Here is a 6000-nt window from a genome sequence, read left to right as displayed (position 1 = left end):
TTTTGCTTTTTGGGGGGAGGGGGTCTTTCATCCTATTCACTTTTTTCTTTCTTTTTGCATATTTGCTTAAGATAGTTACTTTAAAAATATTAAAATTTATAGCTGAGACCCAGTGTGGTGGCTCACATCCGTAGTCCTAGCACTTTGGGAGGCCAAGGCAGGAGGATTACTTGAGGCCAGCAGTTCAAGACCACCCTGGTGAACATAGTGAGCCTCCATCATCTCCACACACACACAAAAATATTAAAAATTTTTCCAAAAAATTAAAAAGTTATAGCTGAAAAAGTTTAAATTGTATACCTTACATCATAAAGATCTTAGACTGTTTTAACTGAATCTTGCCTCTCACCTTTCATTTGATTGCTAGGTACTAGTCTAGTTCCACTCTGTGCTTATCCTCTAAAAATCAGTCATTTCTTTGCTCATCATTAAGCCTCACATACTGATCTTTTCTGCTGGGTTTATTTTTCCTCTTTCTAAACTACATCCTGGCCAGGTGCGGTGTCTCACGTGTGTAATCCTAGCACTTTGGGAGGTCAAGGCGGGTAGATCACTTGAGGTCAGGAGTTTGAGACCAGCCTGGCCAACATGGTGAAACCCTGTCCCTACTAAAAATACGAAAAAATTAGCCAGGCATGGTGATGCATACCTAGTGCCAGCTACTCGGGAGGCTGAGGCAGAATTGCTTGAACCCAGGAGGCAGAGGTTGCAGTAAGCCGAGACTGCGCCACTGCACTCCAGCCTGGGTGACAGAGTGAGACTCTGTCTCAAAATAAATAAACTACATCCTTCAGGACTTCTTTCAGCAAGGGTCTGTGAGTGGGAAACTCTTCTAGTCCTGGTTTGAAAATGTCTTTATTTTATCCTCACTTTTGAATACCAGTTTAACTAGATAGGGAATTCTAAATGGACAGAAATTTTCCCCTCTGTTTTGAAGATGTTGCATTATCCGCTGTGCATTATCTACTGTTTGAAATAAGAGACCAGTTTTTGGTCTCTTATTTTCTTTATAGGTAATGTGACTTTCGGGGCTATCCTGAACATCTGCAGGACCCAGTGCAAAATTACAAATGGGGGATACAATATGTCTAAAAATTTTAAAGTCAGAAATCAAGCAAACAACTTGCTAAATAAAGTATGTTCTATCCTCCTTTTTTTTTTTTTTTTTTTTTTTTTTTTGAGACAGAGTCTCATTCTGTCATCCATCAGGCTGGAGTGGAGTGGCACAATCACAGTTCACTCCAGCCTCAACTTGCCAGGCTCAAGCAATCCTCTTGCCTCAGCCTCCTGAGTAGGTGGGACTACAGGCATGCACCACTACACCTGGATAATTCTTTTTTTTATTCTCTTAGAGATGGGAGTCTCGCTATGTAACTCAGGCTGGTCTTAAACTCCTGGGCTCAAATGATCCTCCAGCCTCAGCCTCCCAAAGCATCGGGATTACATGTGTGAGTTACCACACCCAGCCTATCCTCCTATCTTGACAGATACAGCTTTTTAGTGACTTGGATGGCCATACCTTGAATTTAGAAATCCTAGGAGTTTCATATTGGAACTTGGCAGAATAGGGAGTGATTACCATCCTGGGCCCTTTCCCCTCACCTCATCCCCCTCCATTTCCAATCTTGGCTTCATCTGGCACTGCAAGGGGCTTCACCCACATGCTTGTGGATACTTCTCTTCCAAACTCTGTCCACATTCCCCACAAACAGACAGGCCACCACATGGCTCTAGGTGTGTGCAGTCTGCTGTTGAGGAGGACCTAGGGAAGAGGCCCATGCAAATCTTGGAAGTGGGTTGGAGCTGTCTGGGCATGGAATTCCAGGGTCTTGGGCATTTGGACAATGGTTTGGTGTGAAGGGACAGACTTTGGGTGGGCATCTTTCCTTGATACTGCAACAACATTTTTATTTTATTTTAATTTTTATTTCTTTTTTGAGATGGACTCCTGCTCTGTTGCCCAGGCTGGAGTGCAGCAATCTCGGCTCACTGCAACTTCCACCTCCTGGGTTCAAGTGATCCTCCTGCCTCAGCCTCCTGAGTAGCTGGGACTACAGACACACACCACCACACCCGGTTGATTTTTGTATTTTTAGTAGAGGCAGGGTTTCACCATGTTGGCCAGGATGGTCTTGATCTCCTGACCTCGTGATCCACCCACCTCGGCCTCCCAAAGTGCTGGGATTACAGGCATGAACCACCACTCCCCGCCCTGCAAATAACCTTCTTAATGGTTCCTCCCCACCATCCAATCTGTTCTCCACACTGTATCCAGAGAGAATTTTTTTAAAATGTAAATCACAGCATGTTACTCTCTTGTCTTAAAACTCTTTGAAGGCTTCCCATTGCATTTGAAATAAAATCCTTTAGGCTATGCATAGTGGCTCACATCTGTAATCCTAGCACTTTGGCAGGCCAGGGTGGATGGACTGCTTGAGCCCAGAAGTTTGAGACCAACCTGGACAATATGGTGAAACCCTGTCTCTACAAAAAAATTAGTGGGGCATGGTGGCATATACCTGTAGTCCCAGCTACTTGGGAGGCTGAGGTGGGAGACTGCTTGAACCTGGGGAGGTCGAGGCTGCACTGCACTGGAGTGCAGTGGCGCGATCTCGGTTCACTCCAACTTCTACCTCCCAGCTTCAGGCGATTCTCGTGCCTCAGACTTCCGAGCAGCTGGAATTACAGGCATGCGCCATCATGCCCGGCTAATTTTTATACTTTTAGTAGAGACAGGGTTTCACCATGTTGGCCATGGCTGGTCTCAAACTCCTGACCTCAGGTGATCCATTCGCCTTGGCCTCCCAAAGTGCTGGGATTACAGGTGTGAGCCACTGCGCCTGGCCACAGAAAAACTTTTAAAAAGATTACAAAGCTCTGGGTGATACTTAAGCATGCCTGACTCTTTGGGATCAGCTTTCATCAGAGCTGTTTCTCTTTCTGGGACACACTCTCCTGCCTGCTTTTCACATGGCTGGCTTCTATCTGTTCATAGTTCTTGACTTAACTGTCACCTCTTCCCGGTACACCTCCTTGTTATCTGCTATCATTGCATCTTGTTCATTTCCTTCAGTGTACAAATGACAAATCTATTTTGCTTGTTTGCTGTCTTCTGCAAACTATAATCTACACTGGAGAGACTATCACAGATAAGATGTTCCCTGGAAGCCAACCGCGAGATGGAGATTAGCACATAGGAAGTTTACAAGGGGCACTCTAATCAACACCCATTGAACAAAAGGAAATAGGATTGGGCATCAATCAGTCGCCATACACTAGCTGCCCGGCACGGGCCAGACTTAGACTGAGGAAGCTCTCTTCAGCTGAAGCCATCGCCAGAGGGATAACAGCTATGACCCAGGCAAGGCAGTCCACAGCTATCCCGATAGCATTGGGATATTTGTCCCTACCCAAATCTCAGATTGAAATGTAATCCCTAATGTTGGAAGGTGGAGCCTGGTGAGAGGTGCTGGGATCACAGGGGAATGTGGGGTGGGTCCCTCATGAATGGCTTGTGCCATCCTCTTGGTGATAAGTGAGCTCTCGCTCTGAGTTCGCATGAGATCTGGCAGTTTTAAAAGTGTGTGGCATCTACCCCACTCCCTTCACTTGCTCCTGCTTTCAGCATATGACATGCCTGTTTCCCCTTCACCTTCCACCATAACGGAAAAACAGCACTATGCTTCCTGTAAAGCCTGCAGAACCGTGAACCAACTAAACCTCTTTTCCTTATAAATTACCCAGTCTCAGATATTTCTTTATAGCAATGTGAGAACAGCCTAATACAGCAAGTGTCACTCAGATCTACTTTACAAGAGTTCTGGGAGTGGCTCCTTCGGGACACTGGTGGGCCTTTCTTCCTGGGGATGACTTGTAAAAGGAGGGTTGGTAGGATGAACTACAGCCTCCCTGCAGCTGCAGCTGGTCTTGAGGCTATAGGTGATAGTCATCCCCCCACTCCTCTGCTGTGCATTCTAGATTCTCCTCACCATCGACGAGTCCCTGTGAAGGTTTAGGTGACTTTCCTAGTGGGGTGACTCAGACTCTCAAAACTGAGGCATTCTGGTCCCTGTTTGCTGTACCTTCTCAAGGTGTGGCTGCTGCACTTGTCCATTTGCCATCGAAATTGTGCAAGCTGGTACTAACAGATGTCCAACTTGATGATCTGGGTATCAAACATATGCCTCCTGCCTCCATTGTGTAATAGCTGGACTACCTCTTGATAAGAGTCAATCACCCCAACCAGGATCCTTTCCTTGCCTGCTGGTCCTTGGCATGAAAGGCCCAAAGTGCCTGGATGATGATGTGGCTTAAAGTTCAATGAAGACTCTTGCTGTGTTCCCTGGTAGAAATGTTTCCCCTTTGGGAACCAAGACCTTTGACCCTGTGGGCTACATTTGTGAGGATGAAAGCACAAATTCTTTTAGTGGGTCACCAGGACTGATAGCAAGTGGGGACACTGCTGCTCCCACACCATGGATTCCTCTCCCAGGTATTCCTTGGGGATACAGCACTATATAATGGTGACTGACTTCAGGCATTACTGCATCCTGGAGGGTAGTGCTTTAAAAAAAAATTTTTTTTTTTTAAGTGCTGGAATACATGTGCAGAATGTGTAGGTTTGTGATGTAGGTAAACATGTGCCATGGTGGTTTGCTGCAACCATCAACCCATCATTTAGGTTTTAAGCCCTGCATGTATTAGGTATTTGTCCTAATGCTCTCCCTCCCCTTGCCCCCTGCCCCCTGACAGGCCCTGGTGTATGATGTTCCCCTCCCTGTGTCCATGTGTTCTCATTGTTCAACTCCCACTTATGAGTGAGAACATGTGATATTTGGTTTTCTACCCCTGCATTAGTTTGCTGAGAATGATGGCTTCCAGTTTCATCCATATCCCTGCAAAGGACATAATCCCATTCTTTTTATGACTGCATAGTATTCCATGGTGTATATGTGCCACATTTTCTTTATCCAGTCTATCATTGATGGGCATTTGTGTTGGTTCGAAGGCTTTGCTATTGTAAATAGTGCTGCAGTAAACATATGTATGCATGTGTCTTTACAGTAGAATGATTTATAATCCTTTGGGTATATATGCAGTAATGGGGTTGCTGGGTCAAATGGTATTTTTGGTTCTAGATCCTTGAGGAATCACCACACTGTCTTCCACAGTGGTCGAACTAATTTACACTCCCACCAACAGTGTAAAAGCATTCCAAGGGTAGTACTTTATCCTCACAGGGTATCACTTCCAAGCTGGCACTTTAGTCAAGCTTTCAATAGGCTGTTCCATTGCCTATGAGGCCAGTAACTTGGGTGGTATGCCATATGATAGGCCCAGTGGATTCCATCGTCCTGTGACCACCGCTATATGTCCTTTGCTGTAAAGTTGGTCAATTGGTCTGCTGCAATGATATGTGGAATGCCACCTTGGTGGATTAAATACAGCATAAGCCCTTGACGGTCATGTTAGATGAGACTCTGCAGGCAGGAAAGGCAAACCCATATACAGACTACCTGCCCCTTCCTGTGAAAATGAATGGCTGCTGCTTTCATTACGGAAAGAGTTCAATACGGTCAACTTGCCACCCAGTGGCTGGTTGGTATCTTCAAGGGATGTTGTTGTACTGAGTTTCAGCAACAGTTTCTGTTGGTGTCAGAGTGATTATGTGGCTGTGACAGTAGCTAGATTAACAACGGTAAGTGGGACATCATGTGGTTGGGCCCATGGATAGCCTCCTTCTTTGCTTCCATGTCTCCTCTGTTTGTGAAACCATTGTGTCAGGACTAGGGTGGCTAATGAAAAAGCTGGCTAACATCAACCGACTGAGTCATTCCACTTGGTTATTTAATGCCTCTTCAATGGTAGACGGTCTTGGGACCTGTGGAGGAAAAGGGTGGAAGCAAAATTGGCAGAAAGAGAAAGTGGGCTGCAGTGTAATCACAACCAGCCCTCAGTCAACCCTGTGGGGAGTTCCAAAGCTGGACTGACTCTTCGGAG

Source organism: Theropithecus gelada, chromosome 17 (assembly GCF_003255815.1).
Source record: "Theropithecus gelada isolate Dixy chromosome 17, Tgel_1.0, whole genome shotgun sequence".
NCBI lineage: Eukaryota > Metazoa > Chordata > Mammalia > Primates > Cercopithecidae > Theropithecus > Theropithecus gelada.
Note: the sequence above shows the minus strand (reverse complement) of the source record.